The sequence below is a fragment of the Phascolarctos cinereus genome, unplaced genomic scaffold (assembly GCF_003287225.1).
Source record: "Phascolarctos cinereus isolate Bilbo 61053 unplaced genomic scaffold, phaCin_HiC Scaffold_2;HRSCAF=192, whole genome shotgun sequence".
In the NCBI taxonomy this organism is placed as follows: domain Eukaryota; kingdom Metazoa; phylum Chordata; class Mammalia; order Diprotodontia; family Phascolarctidae; genus Phascolarctos; species Phascolarctos cinereus.
In genome coordinates, this window is record NW_027555625.1 from 45522978 (window position 1) to 45544429 (window position 21452).

At 40.1% G+C, this 21452-nt stretch overlaps 1 protein-coding gene across 3 annotated transcripts in view; it reads right to left on the reverse strand.

Moving 5' to 3' along the window:
* Positions 1-14662, reverse strand: part of AP1G1 (adaptor related protein complex 1 subunit gamma 1) — a 67133-nt gene extending 52471 nt beyond the window's left edge. The window contains exons 1-2 of one of the 3 annotated variants that reach the window (XM_078149367.1): positions 12507-12595; positions 10534-10608 (exon numbers count right to left, since the gene is read on the reverse strand). The gene's annotated coding sequence lies outside the window, so the exon portion shown is untranslated. Of the gene's footprint in view, positions 1-10533; positions 10609-12506; positions 12596-14641 lie in introns of those variants that run through there. The other 2 variants (XM_020963548.2, XM_078149366.1) reach the window with 2 other exon arrangements.
* Positions 14663-21452: the final 6790 nt, after the last annotated feature.

Here is a 21452-nt window from a genome sequence, read left to right on the forward strand (position 1 = left end):
AATGTAATTGGGAAATGTTTTAAAAAATATAAAAATATAACATAATGTTAATTTGTGGTTTTCTAAGTTAATATGAAACTGAAAGATCTGTTTCCATTTGAATTTGACACCGCTGATCTAAATCATTAATTTATCTTTTATGATCATCCCATCTACTGCTTGGTTAACAATACTTATAATCACTTATAAATCTTATAAAGATCTGATAAATATCTCCATCTTTTCTCCTCTCTGAATGACATGACATTTTATATATCTACTTTATGTGGTTATATGGTATAGCTTATATGGTAGACAATGCTAGTCTAAATCTATTTTCTGCTAAACTGTTCTCCAATTTCTTTAATGGTTCTTGTTGAATGAAGTTGTTTTTTGGCCCAGCAACAAGTTCTTGGGTTGACTGAATAAGAAGCTACATTTTATTGGCTCTGAATCTCACTTATATGGTTTTTGTCACTGATCTACTTTTCAATATTTTGAAATCTGATCATGCTAATGCCTCTTTTATTCCTTCTTTTTTCCCCATTTCCCCTGAGGTTCTAAACCTTTTGTTTCTCCAAGGGATTTCTGTTATTTATTTTACTTAGTTCTAAAAGTAGCCCTTTGGAAGTTTGAGTGGCACAGCACAAGTCTATAAATCCATACATTAATTTTGGGTAGCATTTTTATTACAAGGGCAAAACCCCACAATGAACAATGACTCTCTATTTTGGTATTGCTTTATTCTTGTAAAGAATGTATTAGAATTAAATTTATGTAAGTTCTAGGTATGCCTTGGTATATTAAAAATCAAATATTTTATGCATTTTGTAGTTATTTTGAATGGAGGATATCTCTAACTATGAGATCCTTTAATTGGGAACTTTTTTTGTTTTGTTTTCCTTCTATCTTCAGTGCTGAGCACAATTCTTGGCATACTGTAGGGCCTAATAAATGCTTGCCAACTGAATGATTAATAAGTCTTCCCTTACATCAAACCATAATTTGCTTCTCAGCAACCTCTACACATCCAGGCAGCTAGGTGGATAGTTCAAATCCTTACTCAGACACTTTGCTGTGTGACATTCAGCAAATCACTTCCTCTCTCAGTCTCAGTTTCCTCCTCTGTAAAACGGGGATAATAATACCACCTACTTCATAGACTTGTTGCAAACTCTAAAGTTATATAAATGCTAGCTATTATCTCTTCTAGTTCTATTCTTTAGGACCAAGAGCACAAGTCTAATCCCTTTTCTCCATGACCATTCAAATACTTAGAGACAGTTATCATAATGCCTTAACTTTTCTTCTCCAGACCAAATATCCCTAATTACTTCAACTCTAGTTCTCTCACCACCCTAGTCACCCCTCCTCTAGACCTGCCCCAATTTTCTGTATCTTTCCTAAAATGTGGTACCCAGAATTAAAGAAGTAAATTATTCCCAATAACATATAAAAAAGCTGCCAGCCAAGCCCCCTGAGGTTAAAGGAGGTAAGGTTCATTACTAATGTTATTGTTCAGTTGTTTTTTCATTCATGTCTGACTCTGTGACCCCATTCAAGGTTTTCTTGGCAAAGACACTGGCGTAGTTTGCCATTTCCTTCTCTAGCTCATTTTGACAGATGAGGAAATGGAGGAAAGCAGGGTTAAGGTACTTGCCCAGGGTCACACAGCTAGTAAGTGTCTGAGACCACATTTGAACTCAGGAAGATGAATTTTTGCCCACTGTGGTGCCAATAACTGCCCTCCAGGCTATGATAACAATAACTAGCACTTACATAGCACTTCAAATGTCATCTCCTTTGATTCTCACAACAACTCTATGAGGTAGGTGCCACTTTACTGATGAGGAAAATGACTTCCCTAGAGTCACTAAGTTAAACAGTATGAGGTAGGATTTCAACTCAGGTCACTCTCAATTTAAATCCAGTGATCCACTGTTATCACTTAGCTGCTTCTAACAGAAAGATCAGGGAAGAAGAAGGCAATGAATGCCTCTAACAAGTAGGTAAGAATTTAATAGGCAGGGAGAAGAGAACATTCATCACAGAGGGCTGAATAAGCAAAAGTGAGGTGGGAATCAATGGGGTTTGACTAGTGGACAGCCAGCAGTACAGTTTGATTATTAATAATTACAGAACAGTAGCAAACATTTATAGGGTACTTTGAGGTTTGCAGAACACTTCATGAACATTATTATTTCAGTCTATCAATGAACATTATGTACCCACTAAGCACAGGCACTAGAGCTACAAAAAAAGGGCACAAAACAATCTCTGCCCTCAAGGAGCTAGCAGCCTAATTGGGGAGAGAACATGCAAACAACTACATATAAACAGCATATGTACAGGATAAATTGGAAATAATCAACAGAAGCACTAGAATAAAAGGTGATAGGGAAAGAAGGTGAAATTTTAGCTGGGACTCGAAGGAAGCCAGGAATGCCAGGAGGGAGAGCATTTCAGGCAGGAGGGACAGCCAGAGAAAATGCTCAGAGCTGGGAGATGGTGTTTCTTGTTCAAGGAACAGCAGGGAAGCCAGGGTCACTGATTCAGAGTATATTGGCGGGGGGGAGGCGACACAGGGGGAAATGTAACATGTTAAGAATACTGGATACAACCAGCCGTGGAGTCAGGAGGACCTGGGTTCAAATCTGGCCTCAGACACTTAACACTTACTAGCTGTGTGACCCTGGGCAAGTCACTTAATCTGAATTAGCTCACCAAAAAAAAAAGCTTTAAGGGCAGCTAGGTGGCGCAGTAGATAGAGAACCAGCCCTGAAGTCAGGAGGACCTGAGTTCAAATCCAGCCTCAGACCAAACACCTGACACTTACTAGCTGTGTGGCCCTGGGCAAACTTAACCCCAACTGCCTAAAAAAACATACTGGAAAGGTAGAAGGACTAGGTTTTAAAAGTCTTTGACTGGTAAACAAAGATTTTATATTTGATCATGAAGGTAAAAAGGAGCCACTGGAGTTTAGTGAGTAGAGGGGATGACACTGACCAGACTGAGACTTTAAGCAGTGTCAAGAGAAAAGGGGGCATATATGTGTAAGATGTTAGGAGACCTTGACCTTGAGGTCAAGGCTTTGTCAACAAAAAGAATGGATATGGGAGGTGAGATAAAAGAGTGAAGGATGACACCTAGGTCATGAGCCTGGGAGGATGGTGGTACCTTCAACAGTAACAGGGAAGTTAGGAAGAGGCGAGGGTTTGTTAATCAGGATGAAGATCAGTTCAGTTCAGTTCAGAGTTTAAAATGTCTAAGGGATGTCCAATTCAAGATGTCCAATAAGCAGTTGGGATGTGAGCCTGGAGGTCAGCACATGATAGCTGGATAAGTAGATATAAGAAACATCAGCATAAAGATGGTATTTGAATCAATGACTGCTGATGAGATCACCAAGTGATATAGTATCAAGGGAGAACAGAAGAGGGACCAGAAGAGCGTCCTATGACACCCGAGTTATCAGGTTTGATACTCACTACAGTTCTCTAAGGTATATATATATATTATTATCTCCATTTTCCAAATGAGGAAAAAGTTTGAGACTTGCTCATGGTCACAGAGCTAATAAGTATTAGAAGCAGAATTCAAACTTAGGTCTAAGTGTAGTGGTCTTTCCACTTAACCATGCTGCCTCTCCAGCACAAAGGGGGGAAAAATGTACAGAAAAATAACATTCCGACAAGACTGACGAAAAATTTATTTGCAATAGCATGGCAGCCAAAGTTGGGGTTTTTTTAACTATCATTGAATAAACCAACCATGAAAGGAAAAAAAAACAAATCCTGCTTCTACAAAGTTACTCCACTGCATTGATATCAAAAGATGTTTCACACAGAATTGGAAACTAATCTAAATATTACTGTACAAGAAGAGTACTGGGATGACAGAATTTAAGTATCTGAAATAATTCACATCAATTGCAATAAACATAACTGGTTTCTGTCCTTCAGTTGCCTTCTAGTCCTGTGGTCTTATTAAAGACAGCTATACCAAAAATAAAATAAAATAAAATAACGTAAGAGAACACTCGGATGAAAGGAAGGTGCCAGACTACAAGCAGCCATAAAATCCAGGCCAGAATGAGCCAGGGGTTCTTAACTTTCTTTGCATTATTAGACTCCTTTTTGGCAGTCTGGTTAATCCTACGGGTCCCTTCTCAGAATCATGTTTTTAAAAGTATAAAATAAAATATATGGGATTACAAAAGTTGCCAATTATACTGAAATGCAGTAGTCTTAAAATTTAAAAAAAAGGTTCATGGACACCAGGTTATGAATGCTAGCACTAAGTCACTACTGAAGAGCTTGAGCTGATTAGTGACATGACTGTGTGTGTGTGTGTGTGTGTGTGTGTGTGTGTGTGTGTGTGTGTGTGTGCACAGACTTGAACACAGAATTTAAAGTGAGGAAGTGAAAGAAAGTGGGAGGACCTGTTGGGAGTTGAGGGCAGTAGTCCAGCTAGAAATATGAGGATCTCAATGAGACTGATGATGACAGAAATAGGGAAGAAAAGAAAGCCATCATCATCTGGGACTCCCCAGAGGGCTCTGTTCTAACCAAGTATATCTACTTCAGGTGACGGTATTAACATCTACACTGGAAATAACTCTGGCTTTGGAATCCCAAGACCCAAGTTCAAACCCTGCCTCTGTTACTTACAAACTTGTGTGTGACCAAAGCCAGTCCCTGGCCTCCGTGGCTTTAGTTTCATCTGTGAAATGGGGGAGTTATAGCAAATGATCTCTCAGGTCCCTTCCATTGGAGGGAACTGAAGGGACTAGAACAGCAAGTGGTTAGTGGTGGGAACTGAGTGAACCACACTGACTCCATCTTGTTCATCAGTTCTGCAGCTAACTCAGTTCCCTTTCTACTCGATTATGAGTCTGGCCCAAATTCTGTCCTGTGAAAAAACTTTATTCAACTGTGGGAACTGGGAGAAAACCTTATTGCATTGTTTGAACCTAGCCCCATGTGTCTAGGAAGCTGGACCATCTCTACCTGCTGCTTGGAGACCCCAACTAAGGACCCGGTTATGCTGACCAGAAACCTGGTCAAATCCAAAGACTGACGAAAGGATTTTCTCACAACTGTACATTTCAAGCAATCCATATGTCTTACCTGAAAACTGGCTCCATACTAATCAATCAGTTATTGTTTCCATATTCCTTTGTATACAGACACTTGGGGAGAATGGGATACTTCTTTCTCTGATTTCAGAGAATTGCACCTATTTGCTCTCCTCCTCCCAACGTGGAAAATACCTAATCTCTCCTCCAATTAGAAGTCAGATTAACTAATGTTGGATCCTGGTTAACTGTTTTCTTTAATTAATTGCTCATATTTGATCGTTTTTAATGCATAAAAGTTGTTCTCCCCCTATTTTCAGGGGCCAGTCCTAAGCTGAGGAAGGGGCCTGCTCTGGATTTCTTAGTCAATTGGCATGTACTACTTAAGAAACCCATATGCTCAGAAGCTTGAATCTTTTTTTCCTTAGTCATTTCATCTTTCACCCACCACACATTTTAGATCTAGGATTCTATTGTTTTCTTCTTGCCTTGACCATCCCAAATTCTGAATTTTCACACAAGCTGATCAATATAATCTGCAAAATATTCCTAGTTACCTAATGTCTTTTTCTACTCCAAGTTTCTCTCATTCAGGAAGCTTTTCCTTTCTTATTCCATAGAATTCCACATTTCTCAGTCTCTTCTCCATTTTATCTCTTCCTAACTCTGTGCTGCTGCTGGTAAAGCTTCTACAACAGCTGTATTTCTTTCTTGTCTTCTTATGAAACTTCTTTTTGGCCTTTCTTTGTAACCCCAGCACTTAGAACAGTGACTGACACATAGTAAGTACTTAGTAAATGCTAGCTAACTGACTTTAGGTCCCTCCAAGACAACTGAGTTTCTATTATCTTTACCCTATATATAGTCTTTACCAATAATTAAAGATCTAATTTTCTGCTAAAGATTCTTATTAACTAAATGCTTATTACTACTTCTATAGTAGCCATAATTCCACTGAAAGAAAAAAAGAGGAAGAAACAATACTGTACTTCAAAAACCAACACACCAGAATATGTTACTGATAACCAAAAACAAAGAGCTAAGTGTCACATAAGAGCTCTTACGTAATTTCATAGGATCAATACAAAAATCACTTTTGTGAGTATTTACTGGCTAAAGGAAAGCATAATCTGTTCAAGTTCTAGAATAAATGAAGAAACAAAGAAAGGCTAAAGCAAACCAAAATTGATCCAGGTCAGTTGGGGGCACTGAATTAAAAGATAAATTTAGATAGAAGTTAATTAAGAAACTTCCTAAATCTAGTCCAGATCCATGTGATATAACAGGATCATCACGGAGGTTTTAAGCAGCTTAAATGAAGAGGTGGTCTCTGGGTAGTTCCTAACCCTTAACTTAAATTTACTAGAAAATTTACTAGGCTACATAACCTCCAAGGCCCCTTCAAGGCCCTGTCTAATTCTATTGCAATCCTAATAATATTTTAGTATAAGAAAGGTAATTCTGCATCCAGGTTGGTGGCTCCTTTTGTTAGGGAGAGGGAAGTGAGAAGACAGTTAACAATTTAATGTCTGATAACCTGAAAAATATAATTTAAAACAAAGATGTCAAACTCAAAGCCTGTGTCTGGCCTGCAAAACTCCCAAGTGCTGCCACAATCTAACAAAATGTAATTTGGAAATGTTTAACAAAATAAATAAAAATACAATACAACACAGATAATTCGAATTTGTGGTTTTCTAAGTCAATAAGCTGCCTGCAGGAATCTCTTTTAGTTTCAGTTTGACACCACTGATTTAACATCCAAGCAAAGAAAGATTCAGAAGACAACTCAGTTATCAAAATTATACAGTGTATTAGGGAACACTAAATCACCTAACAGAAAGCCAATGAAAACTTAAAGAATTAGGACATCATCTTTAGGTGTAACATGAAGTGTTGAACATTAAGTCAGGAGGCCTTCGTTCCAATCTAGACTCTGAGATGTGCCAGATGTGTCCCTGAGCAAGTCATTTAACATATGTGAGTCTGGGTCTGGTCATCTGTAAATAGGCATAATAATTACACAATCTATGTCCACCACAGTGTGAGTATAAGGAGAACTCTTCGTGGGCCTCATCACCAACATGTTGTTTTTTAAATTTTAAAATATTAGACTAACAAGGCTTAGAACAGTTCCCTGCACATAGTAGGCACTTGTACATCTGCTGAATAAATAACTAGCTTTCAACTGACAGCTTGTGTCTTGGTGGATCGTTCTGGAATGACATTAATGGAAGAGCATAAAGAAATGTGCAAAAAGTAAATTCCTGAGGTACAATATGCCAAGCACATTCAATTTCTGGATACAATTTCTGAACCTGAGAACCTTTTGTCTATAAGGTCAACTCTATTATCTACTAATGGGTTACCAGGAGCACCATGGGACTATGTCCCTTCCCGTAATTCAGTTAGATCCTTAGCTGCCAACAATGGGATTCTAACAGCATAACTCACAAGGGAAAAAAAAGGCTTTAAATTACTACTAAGTATGACTAAAAGTCATATAATAAATGATATAAAGAGATTTTATAAACTGCTCTCTACTATTTAAAGCTAAAATTTTTTCCCCAATTTAATGGAATAATATTCAAAGAAAACTTTTTTAAAATTTCAATTTCTTTTCCCTTACTTCCTATTAGCATATTTGGGAAAATCCCTTTTCCAAAAGACAGGGTTACAGTTTCTGAAGTTATGAACCATCAAAATATGGAAGGAGAAACTGGATTCACATATAGGAAGGGGGGGAGGATCTGCAATTTAAGGCAAATCACCATCAAATTCAGGCAAATCAGGGTTTTCTCACGTCATAAAAAATACTTGCAAGATTCCGGTAGAATGATTTATCTGAAGATGCATTATTTGAAGTTACAATTATGTAAAATATGAGTAAATGGTTCCAGCCAAAAGCAAATTATGTGACCACTCCTGGGGATTTATTATTTGTACTAATCAAGACCCAGCATTATTAAGCATGCCCTTGGCATCATGGGAAGTTACAAAGGAAACAGTGGTCATTGTACCTTATGCTCCTTGAGGCCAGGGAACATATGAGACTGAATCTTGAGTGAGAAAGTTATGAATTCAAAACCTGCCTCAGACACTTACTAGCTCTGTGACTCTGAGCAAGTCACTTAAAACTTCTGTCTGCCTTGAGTTTTAAGTTTAGCCTTGATTTCCTCATCTGTAATAACAACACCTAGCTCCCAGAGTTGTGGTGAGGATCAAAATGAAACAATATTTGTAAAGTGCTGTGAAAACCTTAAATTGATACATAAATGCTAGGGTTTTTTTTTATAGGATAAATGCATCTAAAAATACTTATGCACTAGACTAGAAGAAAAAAGAACTCTCTCTTTCTACAATAAACTCCTCTGTACCTTCAAAAGAACAACCTTAAATACTTAATAGCTAATAACTATAAAGTTTTAGTCATCACACATACATGTAAAATATACATATATATATATATATATATATATATATATATTATATATATGCAAATACATGTGGCATTCCTAAGAATGCTTTCCAATACCTCAGATCATTACTAGACTTTTCAGATCAGTAAAATTTACAAAAAAGCAAAGTTTTAAAAGAGGGAAACTATGTACTCTGGGCAGAGTACTAAGAAATAGTAATAAAAAATTTAACTTTCCTCAGTACCAAGATGAAGTTGAAACTATTTTCTACTAGTGTAGTTTGATAAATACAGAACAGAATAATAAATGAGTAGTGAGAACCTCTGGCAAGTAGCTTTGTGTTATTTCGTGTACTTGAATCAAACATGTACAACACAGAAGATATACCCAACCCCCAAAACTAAAACTAAGAGAACTATTCTTGCTAATGTTGGGTTTTCTGGACATTAATTTTGGTTTGAAAGATTCAGCTCTGAGTACCAAATATTTCATAGCAGACTATAAAGTCTTTTAACCCTAAAGCATGCTTTTTTTCTTCTTAAAAAATGGAAATTCAGCTTTATAAATTCATGTAGCTCTCACATTTCATTATTCCCAAGGATCCATAACTTAGCTAACCTTGAAACCCAACAATTTGAAAGGTGAGAGATGCTCAGCTGGCAAAACACAAACACCAGCTACAAGCAGTAGTCTGAGGTTAGCAAAGCAGCCATGTATCAGGTTACACTGTGACTACCGTATTGTAACAACACAAAAAAAAAAGCTAGTCTTTAAACTATCTTCAATTATTCAGAAAGTATCAAAGGTTGCAGATATACTTCCTCTTCAATCATTAAACAAAAAAGGACTTAACTGTTTAAGTAGATCAAAAGAGTTAATTTCTTAGTCAAACTTCCAAGTCCCCAGGAAAAGTGCACTACTCATCCTTTGGTAACATGCCCTTTTACACTAAAGTCTTAGCTGATTACTGAACATGTTTAGCTGGTGAGCTGAAGGTGTGTTTTTGTTTCTTAACTTTGACTTTTCCCTTGTTAAACTGACTTCTCATAGAGGCCCAGACTCATGCCAAAGTTAAGTGTTCAACAGTGCCACTCCTTAAAAGAATAGGAAAATTTCATTTATCTTCAAAGTGCAGATGACACTTTTCTTGCCTTTCTACTTCCTTTTTTCTATTCAGACAAGCTTTTCTAACCAAAACAACTGTGATCCTAATATAGGTACTTTAAAAGGAATTCTTTTTTAACTTACAAGCCAAAAGATAGAAACATAAATCTTCCCCAAGCTAAACTACTTGTAAATGCTATTATAAAATGAGCTGAAAACAACAAAAAGTGGAAAGAACTGGGACCTACAATAATACAAAGATCAAATCATCTTGAGAATCTAGAACAGGTAAACAAGTTGTCTTTGTAGACAGATCATAGGTGTAGATTTGCTAAAGCTAAAATCTCAGAATGCAAGTCCGTTTGAAGTTTGAATGATACCAACTAACCTTATTACATAAACTCCAGAAATACTAAAATCCTTGACTTCTGCTGAGTACCTAAGGTCCAATTTTAACAGTATCTAGTTTCTACCTCGGAAAAAATTAAATACCTCACTCAGCTGTATTAGGAATAAACAAACACGTAACTTTTTAACCCAAATCATGCTACTAAGCCTCCATTCAGAAAGAAGAGCTTCCCAAAGACAGAAGTGGTCCTAAATGGAGCAGGACATAAGCTTTCACAACACCTTAATAGTTTTTTCAAGCCATATTTCTCAAAATAATTACACCTCGTAGGTATTCAGTAAATATTTGTGTTTATGAAGTTGATGGTGTTGTCTTCAGCATAATACATTACTTGAAAGTTCATAAAACAAAAGCCCTTGTTCTATTCAAAGTGTATAAATTTTGTAACAAAGTGAGAAATTAAAAAAAACAATAACACTCCATTATATTAATCATTACAGACTTTAAGTTAAAAATAACATATATCAAGCCTTCTAATTCGACTATATAAAGATGTAATTCAAGAAAATAATATGCTAGCAAATATATTAGTTGACAATAAATACCTGCACATTCGGCAGTGTTTCCCAGCACTAACAGTAGCTTTGAGTCACTTAACTTTTCTAAGTCTCTTTCATCATCTGTAAAATAGACAAAGGACCTACATCATGCAGTTGTGAGCAAAGCAAACTTTAAAGTGCTACAGGAATTACTATACAGTAGTTACTATATTAAACAAATAGTACTATTATATAACACTAAATCAACTTATACTTGTCTGAAATCTTCCTGAACTCCAACAGTTAAAACAAAAGGTTATCTTATTTTCTAGGAACAAATTTTAAACAGCACCAATTTCCTAAACCAAAATACTCCATAGTTCAAAAGTAAACACAAAGGCACTAAGAGGACTAAGTGCCTAAAATTAATCTTTTAAAATATTTCGAAAATGTTCCTCAAAGAAAGTCACATGACAAAAAATAAGATACACAGAAACAGAGTATACTAAAAAAAGTCTCCACCCGAGACTACATACAGCTAACATAAAATGTTTTATCAGCAGGTTAACACCTTAGTGAAAAGAATAAATCACTAATGCACAGAACAAAGAATAATTTACTGACTTCATTTTGAAGTAGGATGTAAAATACTAACTTTTGTCACTATGCCTTTTTTGTGAACTCAAACAAGTTACTCCACTTCTCTGCCTGGGTTTCTACAGCAATGACATTAAGATGATTCAGTCCCACTCAACTAACTTGAAATGACATGAAGGGTAACTAACAAATTAACTGTGAAATGCTTTTCATTTGCCTATTGGAACATTGAAAGAATGTATTAAGGCAGTATGCTGAGTTAATACAGGGTCTCCCCAAAGTTTAAGATTTTGGATATAAAGTTAAAGAATGTTTAAAAAAAAGTGGAGGGAAGAGATAATAAAAATTAAGTATTCTAAAGTTAATGAAAATTATTTCCCGTAGGTACTATTACAGACCTGAAAATGAGAATAATTCAAAATCCTCGTTAAGTTTTCCTATTGTGTTAGCTAAGTCCTAAATGACAACCAAGGAAATTATTTTCGACGAACTTTCTTCAAGGGCATTCATGCCAAGGGGCACTGAGCTTTCGACTTAACCTCTAGACACAGAAGTACTAACAAATGCTGTAAAGCTGCATGCTCCAACAAAGAATCATGATAGCAATCAATGCCGTTTTATTTGCCTTCTTCCAGCTACTGTTGAAAATAACATTTGCACACCTGGACCAGCTGGTGAAGAAAGATGTTCTACACCAAAAACTGGGGACACAACCCCCTTTCTGGTAAAAGCACACTAGCCAGTGGGCAGTAACTGGCCTTTCAGACCACTGGAAGAAGCTGTGGTCCAGCGGACTTTGGGAGCCGGACGGGGAGGGGAAGGGGACGGAGACGAAGTTTCGGAATCGGACAATGAAGGCGAGGCCAGGAAGCAGGTCCAGGTTGGCCCTCAAAAGAGGCACGCGTGTGAGTGGGTGTGTGTGTCCACTCGAGGGTGGGGGATGCAGATATGTCAAGTTTCAGAAAGGTGGGAGGGTCCAGGCGGTGCTCGCTTCTCGGGCGCCTGCAAGGCGGCAGACCCTGGGGGTGACGGGAGCCTCGGGGAGACGTCTCGGGGCTGGAGCGGCTAAGGAGAGCGGAGACGTGGCTCCCGGGAGCCACGCGGGGGGGTGGGGCCCGGGACGGCCGCGAAAGCCCCAGTTCCTGGGGAGGATCCCTCCAGGGGCAGGGTCCGCCCGGAAAAGTCCGGGGGCCGGAGACCCGCAGCCAGCCGCCCCGCTGGCGCCACCACAGCGGGCGCGGGGCGCAGAGCCCCCTGACCCCCCGAAAGAGCCGCTGCCGGGCTGCCTCTCCGGCTCCGGCCTGCTCCTCCTCCTTCCCCACCCCCCACGGCCTGGGCTCCGGGCTCGGCCCTCCGGCTTGACAGGGGGCGTCCGGCCGAGCGCTCTCCGCCATCGCGGGGAGCGGGAGGCAGCGGCTCCGGGCGCCGCGAAGGACACTCACCGGCCCGAAACCTCGAGTAAAACCGGCAGCTCCGGGGGCGGCGGCAGCTGTGGCAGCAGGAACCGAACATCCAAAATGGCGGCTCCCTCGGCCTCAGCACCGCGACAGCCCGCGGAGGGATCCGGGCCAGGGAGCGGGGCTTTCCCCGGCTTTGCCCGCTCCCGCCGCAGCCGGGACAACCCCAATGCCCCCCGCGCCTGTGCGCAGGGCCCCGGGAGGCAGCCTTCGGCTCCCCCGCCGCCTCTCTAGCGTCCCGGAACTCCGCTCCCTCCCAGGACTATTTGCCACGGTGGAAGTGACTGCATCTGGACGGGAGGCGCAAAACGAAGCACGACTCGGGGCTGTCACTGATGACGAGAGGCGCCGCTGCCGAGTCACCGCTGCGGTGAGCCCCGGCAAGAAGCGTCCGGGCGGGCCCGGCGCTGACAGATATTCGTTCCGGGGGGGGGTGGGAGCGGGGGCGTGGCGAAGAGGGGAGGGGCGGGGCTTACTCTGGAAGACGAGGAGACAAGAGGAGGGCAGGCCGAAAGGGGGCGGGGAAAAGCTGCTCTAACCCGGGCGGGGGGGGAGGGAGGAGGGCAGAAGAGGAGTCCTGGGTTCACCAGACCGGCCCCTGGTTAGGCATTTAGTTTTTCCTTTCAGTTTGACCTTAAGGAGTGCTCTGCTGACCTTTAGGTTTGGAATTGAATGGTTTTCGGCCATCCTGGCCAAGAATGAGCCAAAGTCTCCAGTCTAAGAAACAGACGTTGACCGGTTTCGTAAATGATTAGACAGACAGGCTGGTCAGCGTTTGCTGCTTAAATGTAAAAAGGGTCAAAGTGTCTTAGCCCACTGAGTTGGAGGAAGGTGTCCTAGCCGGGCTAGGAGGAAAGCCTACCCTTGCCAGTAGCCCTTAGCATTAAAAGACTCTGGAAGGTGAACATGGAGCATGGCTGTAGGATAAGAGACGCAAATTCAAGCAGCTCAGTGAATGTCAGTCACCCAGCTAACAAGCATTTAGGAAGCGCCTACTGGGTGCCAGGCACAGTGCTACGAGCTGGGGACACAAACAAAGGCAAAAGACAGCCCCTGCCCTCAAGAAGCGCATGTTCTAATAGAGGAGGCAACGTTCGAACAGCTATGTACAAACAATAAATAGATGATAAATTGGAGATAATCAACAGAAGGAAGGCACTGGTGTTTAAGGGTTTTGACGTAAAACACTAGGTTGAAAAACAAGGGTCTAATTAAATGAAATGGACTGTATTCAAAAGATTTCCGAAACCCCTCACAAACGTTTTGTAGTCTGAATATATTCCCCTGTACCTGGCCATACTAGGGCTTAATAAATGTTTGTGGAAGTAAATTGAATTCATTATTTCCACAAACATTGGCTTGTTGAGACATGAAATATTTGTAAATCGCTTTGCAAACCTTAAAACGCTAAATAAATTGATAACCATTATTATTATTAAACCACCTACTACTGTATATGAGGAATATTTTCAGCCCACTTTCTAATTTTGTCCTTTGACTAGTGGGCATGTCCCGAGACTGGAAGAAGAATGAAAAGCTGGTCAACAGATCTCCTAAAGCTAGCTCCAAAAGGAGCAATTAGGTCATTTCCAGTACTGAGCTATATAGAGGTTCTTCCAAGTTTTGCTTAGAGGCCTGAATTTAAATTTAAAACACTTAATGGTCAATAGATTTAATTAAGCCCCACTCAAAGAAGGCACTGTCTTTCCCTAAAAACCCACTCCTTTTCCTAACTTTACTATTTCTGCTAGTTTCCTTGACTTCCTTCAAGACTCAATTCAAATCTGCCCTTCTGCAGGAAGTATTTCCTAGTCTCCATTCTCCAACTCCCACTCCAGTCCCTTCCCTCGGAAATTACCTTCTGTTTACAGTGTCTATATCTTTTATATACTTAGTTATTGTGAATGGATTGAGAACAAGGACCATATTTTTGCCTCTCTTTGTATCCTCAGAGCCTAGGGACAGTTCCTGGCACAGAGTAAGCTCTTAATAAATGCTTGTTTTCTGAATGAAAAAAATTTTCTAATCACCCAGTTCCCAACCTAAGAGTTATCTGTAATACCTCCTCCCTTCCACCACCCGACCACAGCCAGTCATTTATCAAATCTTATCAATCTTACCTCCACAAAATCTTTGACGCCCATTCTCATTTTTCAGTCACACCGCTATGAACAAGTCTTCATTACCTCTCCAAAGGACTATTCCTCTAACCTCCTAACTAACCTTCCTTCCCACCCCTCCCCACCTTTCCCCTCCCCTCTCCTCACTTCTCCCAATCCTCCCCTACATTGCGGCCAAATAGATATTCCCAAAGCATTCCCCCTCCTCCAGGAATTTAAGCACCGCCTATTGCCTCTAGGATAGGTAAAATGCATACTCCTCCTTTATTTGGTTTTTAAACCCTTCACACTGTGTCTCCAGCCCACCTTTCCAAGTAATTGATTGCACGTCACTGTTCTTCATGCTCTGCATACACTCCAACCAAACTGGAGTACTTGCTGCTCTCTAAAGGTTACATTCCATCTCCTGCCTTAGTGAGAACTTCTGCACAGGCCTGGAATGTATTCCCTCATCATCTCTACCTCTTAGAATCCCTGGCTCCCCTGAAGGTCAGCTCCATCGCCACCTCCTGTACCAGGCTTTCCCCCCATTGTTCCAGTTTCTCGTGCCCTCCCTCTCCCCTCCGCATACCACCAACCCCACCCGAAAATGACTTGGCATTTACTTTGCAAATATTTTTTATTGACTCTGACTTGAAAAGCCCTTCACATTCTGACTAGGGTCTATCTCTTCTAGTTCATTACCCTCCTTCCAGTACTCCAAACTGGCATCCTGCTCTCTCCAGTTCCCTTGAGATCCAATCCCTGTCCCTCACACAGGGCACCTTTGCCTAGGCTGTCTTCCATGCCTGAAAGTTACTCCGTCCTCACCTCTTCCTCAGAGCAGCCCGAGCTTCCTTCAAAGCTCAAGTGCTATGTGCCAGAGAAGCCAATTTTCAATCCTCCCTCCCCTCCCTCCCCCTGGAAATAATTTCGCATATTTTAAATTTAATTTTTGTGTGTATTTAACCTGTGTATATGTTTATATGAAGTTATTTGCACACATTGTCTCCCCCATTAGAACATGAGAAGGGGCTTGCCTTTCTTTGGAGCCCCAGCACTTTGGCACATCACCTGGCACATAGTTGGCATTTAATAATTGCTTATTGATTGATTGATTGATTGATTGATCAGAATACATGTAAGCTCCTTGAGGCAGATCATGGCTCATTTTGAGCCTGAGCACCTAGCACTGAGTCTGGCATATAGTAGGCACTTAATAAGTTCTTATTGAATTAAATTGCTGAGCCCAAAACTAAAGATGTTGTTTTATTTGGGGGTTTTTCTCCCAAAAGAAGACTTGGGGAGATTGTGTCAAATGGATAAAGGATGACTGCTTTAACAGTTGTGTTTGTTATTATTTATAATGTATATGCTACATAATGTGTAATAACTGATGAGTTCAGGGTACACCCTAAGAACGTTGGGGTGCCACCTGAAGTGATGAGGAATAGAAGTTCAGGTCTTATTGTCCTGAAAGAATTCACTCTCCGGTTCAGTCTCCAAGTTAAAGAATGCCATTTATCGTGGTGATGCACCCAAGCAAGCCTGCGTCCCCTGAGGCAGAGCCCCAGTGGGCTCTACTCCAGATAGGAGGCAGAGCATAGGCTGCAGGCCCTACTTCCTTAAGAGGGCAGAGTGGCCCTGCTTCCTGTAGGCAAAGGCCCTTATTGGGGTTAGGTGCCTGGTTTAAATACAATTTTATGGAATGGGGGAAAGGGGACACGAAAAGGGGAGGAGCAAGCTCAGCTCCAAAATGCCTGGGATAGCAGGTAGTCAGGAGGTGTCTTTATCACACAGATAAGCAAAGAGAATAGGAAAGAGGAGGGGAAGAATTGTTCTGGAATTAGGGGTGCTGTGTGAAAAGCACACTTGTAAGTCCACCATGGGGAGCTTCAATGCATAGTCTTCTTTGATCACTTTTCTGGTTGGTCACATCCTGCATCTTGTCTCAAATATCACATCCTGCATGCTGCTTGCTTCATTTGTCTCAAGCACTCCTTTCTACCTCAACAATAACTATATGTTATTATTAATAAATTTTATATTTCAGCTTAACAGACAGAAAAACAACCGAAGAGTCTTAGCCTATGTAAGACTGTCTTCTAGTTTTTGTTATGTTATTTTGTTATGTCATTAATTATTTTTGGTTTTTTGGACCTTTTTGGAGCTGTTTCCTCTTCTATCAAACAGAGCCCTGCCTACCTCACTTACCTGTAAAGATCAAACAATTTTAAAAACACATTTATATAACACCTAAAGGAAAAATTGGTGGGAAAACTCAGGGGAAAAAAAGGTCTATGCAAATACAAGGCATTATGATGTTTTTTTTTAAATTGTGACCCTTCAAAAAATTGAATCAGCTAAAATATAATCCAAAACCTGAAAGGAGAAAAAAGATGAAACTCAGTTAAGTCTTCTCAAAGGAGCCAAGTAGAAAAGGAAATTTTTAGGAAGCTGCACCCTCCCTTTCTTTTGTATATTAACTACTAGGTGGCCTCAGAGCAAAGTGAGAGCAGGTGCTACTTCCCTAGAGTAAGTGCTTAAGACTTAGAGAAAAGAGCAAAGGTACAAAATTCCACACGAAGTAGCAGTTTATGGTAGATGGGACACACCGAATGGTTCTGGGTTTGGGCCTATTGCTGGTCCTTCATACCTGTCAGATGAGAAGGTTGGACTCTGTGACCTCTGAGGGTCTTTGCAGTTTTCAATCTAACATCCCTCATTTTTTATGGGAGGAAATCAGGGCCCGAAAAAGAAGTGAGCTGTCCAATGTCACTCCGGGAAGAGGGGCATCGATCAAGAATTCTTACTACCATCATTTGGCAAATGGCTGAACAAGTTGTGGCATGTGAATGTAATGGAATGCTATTGTTCCATAAGAAATGATGAGCAGGCAGACTTCAGAAAATCCTAGAAAGACTGGAATGAACTGACGCTGAGCAAAGTGAGCAGAACCAGCAGAACACTGTACACAGTAACTGGGCAACATTGTGCAATGACCAACTTTGATAGATTTAGCTCTTCTCAGCAATGCAATGATCTAAGTAAGACATCTCCGCAAGACTCGTGATGGGAAATGTTATCCACGTCCAGAGGAAGAACTCTAGAGTCTGAATGCAGACTGAAGCATGCTATTTTCTCTTTTTATTTTTTCTTTCTTGTTCTGATTCTTCTTTCACAACATGACTAATGTGAAAATATGTTTAATATGATTGTACATGGATAGCCCATATCAGATTGCATGCTACCTTGGGGAGAGGTGGCAAAGGAGGGGGAAATTTTTGGAATTCAAAATCTTGTAAAAACGAATGTTGAAGACTAAAAATAAATAATTTTTTAAAAAATTCTTACTACCACACTATCTTGCCTCTGAAATTTAAGACATGCATACATACAAGCAATTAAATAATCATCCATTGTGTTTAGTGCCAATCCACTGGGAACCAGAACAATAAGAAAAGGCTTCATGGAATAGGTGGACTTTTATTTAATTGTTAATTTCAGCACTAAAGGGTGATGCACTCACATGAGATAAGGGATGACAGTTGGGTTCTTGAATGACTCGATTAATATCTGCCACTGAAGCTATATTATTCTTATGACAGATGGGGAAAGGCTCTCCCCATAGAAATCCAGTCAGTATCTTTCCCAGGGAATTCTCCCCTTATTAGACAGCTTGTCAGGGAGCTCACCTGAGGAAAGAGAAGCCCAGTGAGAAGGATGGGGATCTGAGCCCTATCCACGGTTCACCTTGAGGAGAAAAGGCAGAAGGTTCCGCTCACTTATTTTGTTATAATTTGAGTCTCCCAAATCTATAAATAAATCTATAATTCGAGAAAATTGTTTCCTCTACATTGTTTACATAACGTACATAGAATAAGGATTTTTACAATTCTTTTATAGCAGAACCATGAATCCTAACTTACCACAGCCTGGTAGAAAGGGTTTTAGCATTTTAATCCTGAATTCTGAAGAGACCAGTACCTCCATGGAAACTAAAATCCTAACAATTCTCTTAAAAGCATTATTGAAGAGTCTCCTAAAATATAACTTTGATGTGGAGATAAAAGACCTTCTGGTCTGAGGTTCTTCCAAAGTCCTTCCCAGAGTCAGGGAGGTTTCAAAAGGACAGCCAGAGTGCCATTTAAGACACTTTACAATGCATGTCAATAATTTTAAAAGAAAAGTCCTTTGGGGAAATAACAGACATCCTTGGTGCTTTGACATTTGTTTGTTATGTTAATACCTTCTATGTATAACCAGTTAAATTATGAAAGACAAGGAGAACCTGGAATGAAAAGCAGCTTGGCCATGGTAGAGAGAATATGGACTTCTTGTGAAGAAAACCTGGATTCAAATCCTGCTTCTGACATACTGGCTCTGTGACTCTAGGCGAAGAATTTAACCTCTCAGTGCCACAGGCAACTGTCAAAGATGGTGAAAATTCCTCACCAGAAGCTTCCTATAGCAATGATATCACAGGTCCAGTTTAGAAGGGAGGGAGGGAGGGAGAGACAGAGAGACAGAGACAGAGAGAGAGAGAGAGAGAGAGAGAGAGAAGTCATTTCTCCATTACAGAAGAATAAAACTGAGATTCAGAATATGAGAGACAGTCAGAATCAGTATAAGACTTCTGAATCACTCTGTTTTTCAATTAAATAATCAGATCACCTTTCCTCTGTCTCACAGAATTCAGCTTGAAGAAAAATTTTAATAACCACTGAACTGAACTACTAATGCAGTTGTAATTAAGAAGAAGTTTTACTGGCAAAAGTTGGGCCTTTTCAGTTCCATTTTGTTTCCATTTGTCTATTATCTTATGTCTCACTAGAGAACCACCCTAGAAAAAACTTTTGAAACCAAACCAGTTTTTAAAATAAATTAATGGGAACCATTTTGGATATAAATATGAATGTAATCATTTTGCCCACATAAAGTAGGAAATAAGACTATGCAGGGCAAAACATTACATTAATTTTTAAAAATTTGGTGGTGTTGTTTCTTGAGTCTTCCCTTATTCCATTCTCGTTAGATTTCTAAAAGTTAGCTAACTGAAGTAACGAAACCTGTAGAGATTAAGATCAATCAAATAAGAAAACTGTGCCAGAGGAAAAAGAGGCTTAATGTGATCAATGGGATGCTATGAAAGGCTGCATTATAAGAATAATAGCCTGGAAAGGACCTTGGAGATCTAGTCCAGCCCCTTCATTTTATAAATGAGAAAACAGGGGCCCAGAGAAGGCTTCCCTTAGGGTCACACAGCTACAAAGTTATTGGCAGAGGGAAGACTTCTGGATCCTGGTCTTATTTTCAAACTACTAAGTCACAATCCTCTAATTGTCTTATATCCCAGTACCTCCCACAGTTCCTAGTGCATTTTATTGTTGTGGTTCAGTCCTCTCCAACTCTTCGTTGACCCCATTTGGGGTCTTCTTGGCAAGTATCTACTGAATGGTTTGCCATTTCCTTCTCCAGCTCATTTTACAGATGAGGAAATTGAGGCAAACAGGGTTATGTGACTTGCCCAGAGTCTCACAGTTATGAAGTGTCTGAGGCCGGATCTGAACTCACAAAGATGAGTCTTCCTGACTCTAGGCCCCCCAACTCTATCCACTGTACCACCTTACCTAGATGCCCCAAAACCTGCATAGGAAAACTCCAATGGATTTCCTGGCACATAGTAAACACTAAATAGATGCTAGGACCTTGTTCTTCAGCATTTGAAGCCTCAGGTTAAGACCTTTTAAGTCCATATTGCCATAAATATTGACACTAACTAGCTGTGTGACCCTGGACAAGTCACTTAACACCATTGCCTAGCAAAAAACAAAACAAAATAAATTGCCATAAATAGAAATACGGATGTCAATGAATGGGTTTTTGCTGGTGCTTGTCTCTCTGGCACAAATGGTAAATCTACCAGCACAAACTTATCAAACCTAGTCATGCCTTCTGCGGCTGGCTTGGCAGCATCTTCTGGCCTGGCCTCTGGTCCCTGTCTTGAAAATATATGCATTCATAAATTGCTAGGCACTCATTTCTCCAATAACACCCCCAGCTCCTAAGATAATGAGCCTATAGCTACCCTTACATTTTAATAACAGTAAAAATTTTTTAAATGTTAGTGAAATTGCTTGAACCAATCATTGTAGAAATAGTCAATATGTCAAAGATTCTGTGATCCTCTCAGGTTGGGCACTCCCAGTGCCAAATCAGAAGTAGATTTATTTATTCATTCATTCACCAAGCATTTATTAATTGTCCACTAGCTTGTGGGTGTGGTGCTAAGCTCTGGGGGTGCAAAGACTAAAAAAAAAAAGTTAAAACATTCCCTGACTTCAAAGAGCTTTCATTTTGGGAGTGGGGGTGAGGGGGAATGATAAGTAAAAACAAAATATATAGGAAGTAAAGGAAGGTGAGATTAGTTTTAGGGCTCTACCTGTGGCTTGAAAATATTAAAGGATTTGCCCACCGTCATAAAGCCAAGTAAGTGTCCAAGGTCAGAAGCAGGATATGAGCCTAGATTTTCCTGCCTCTCAGTCTAACACACTACCCAGTACCTATGCCAGCTACAGTCAGATTTTTTTTAGATAACTTGTTCATTAGCAATGTCAATCAGTGAATCAATGAGTATTAATTTTTAAGTGGTAAGTAGATATCAGGGAGGTTAAATGGCACAAGATTTTGAATTGCTGGGGATGGAGGCTTCAAGGGGAGAGTCACTTTAATTATCTAATTGAATTATGTTTCTCCTAATGCCTAACTGAAGAAACACGAGTGTTCACTTGGAGTAGGGAAGGGGCAATTTTAGAACATGGCACACTTGAGA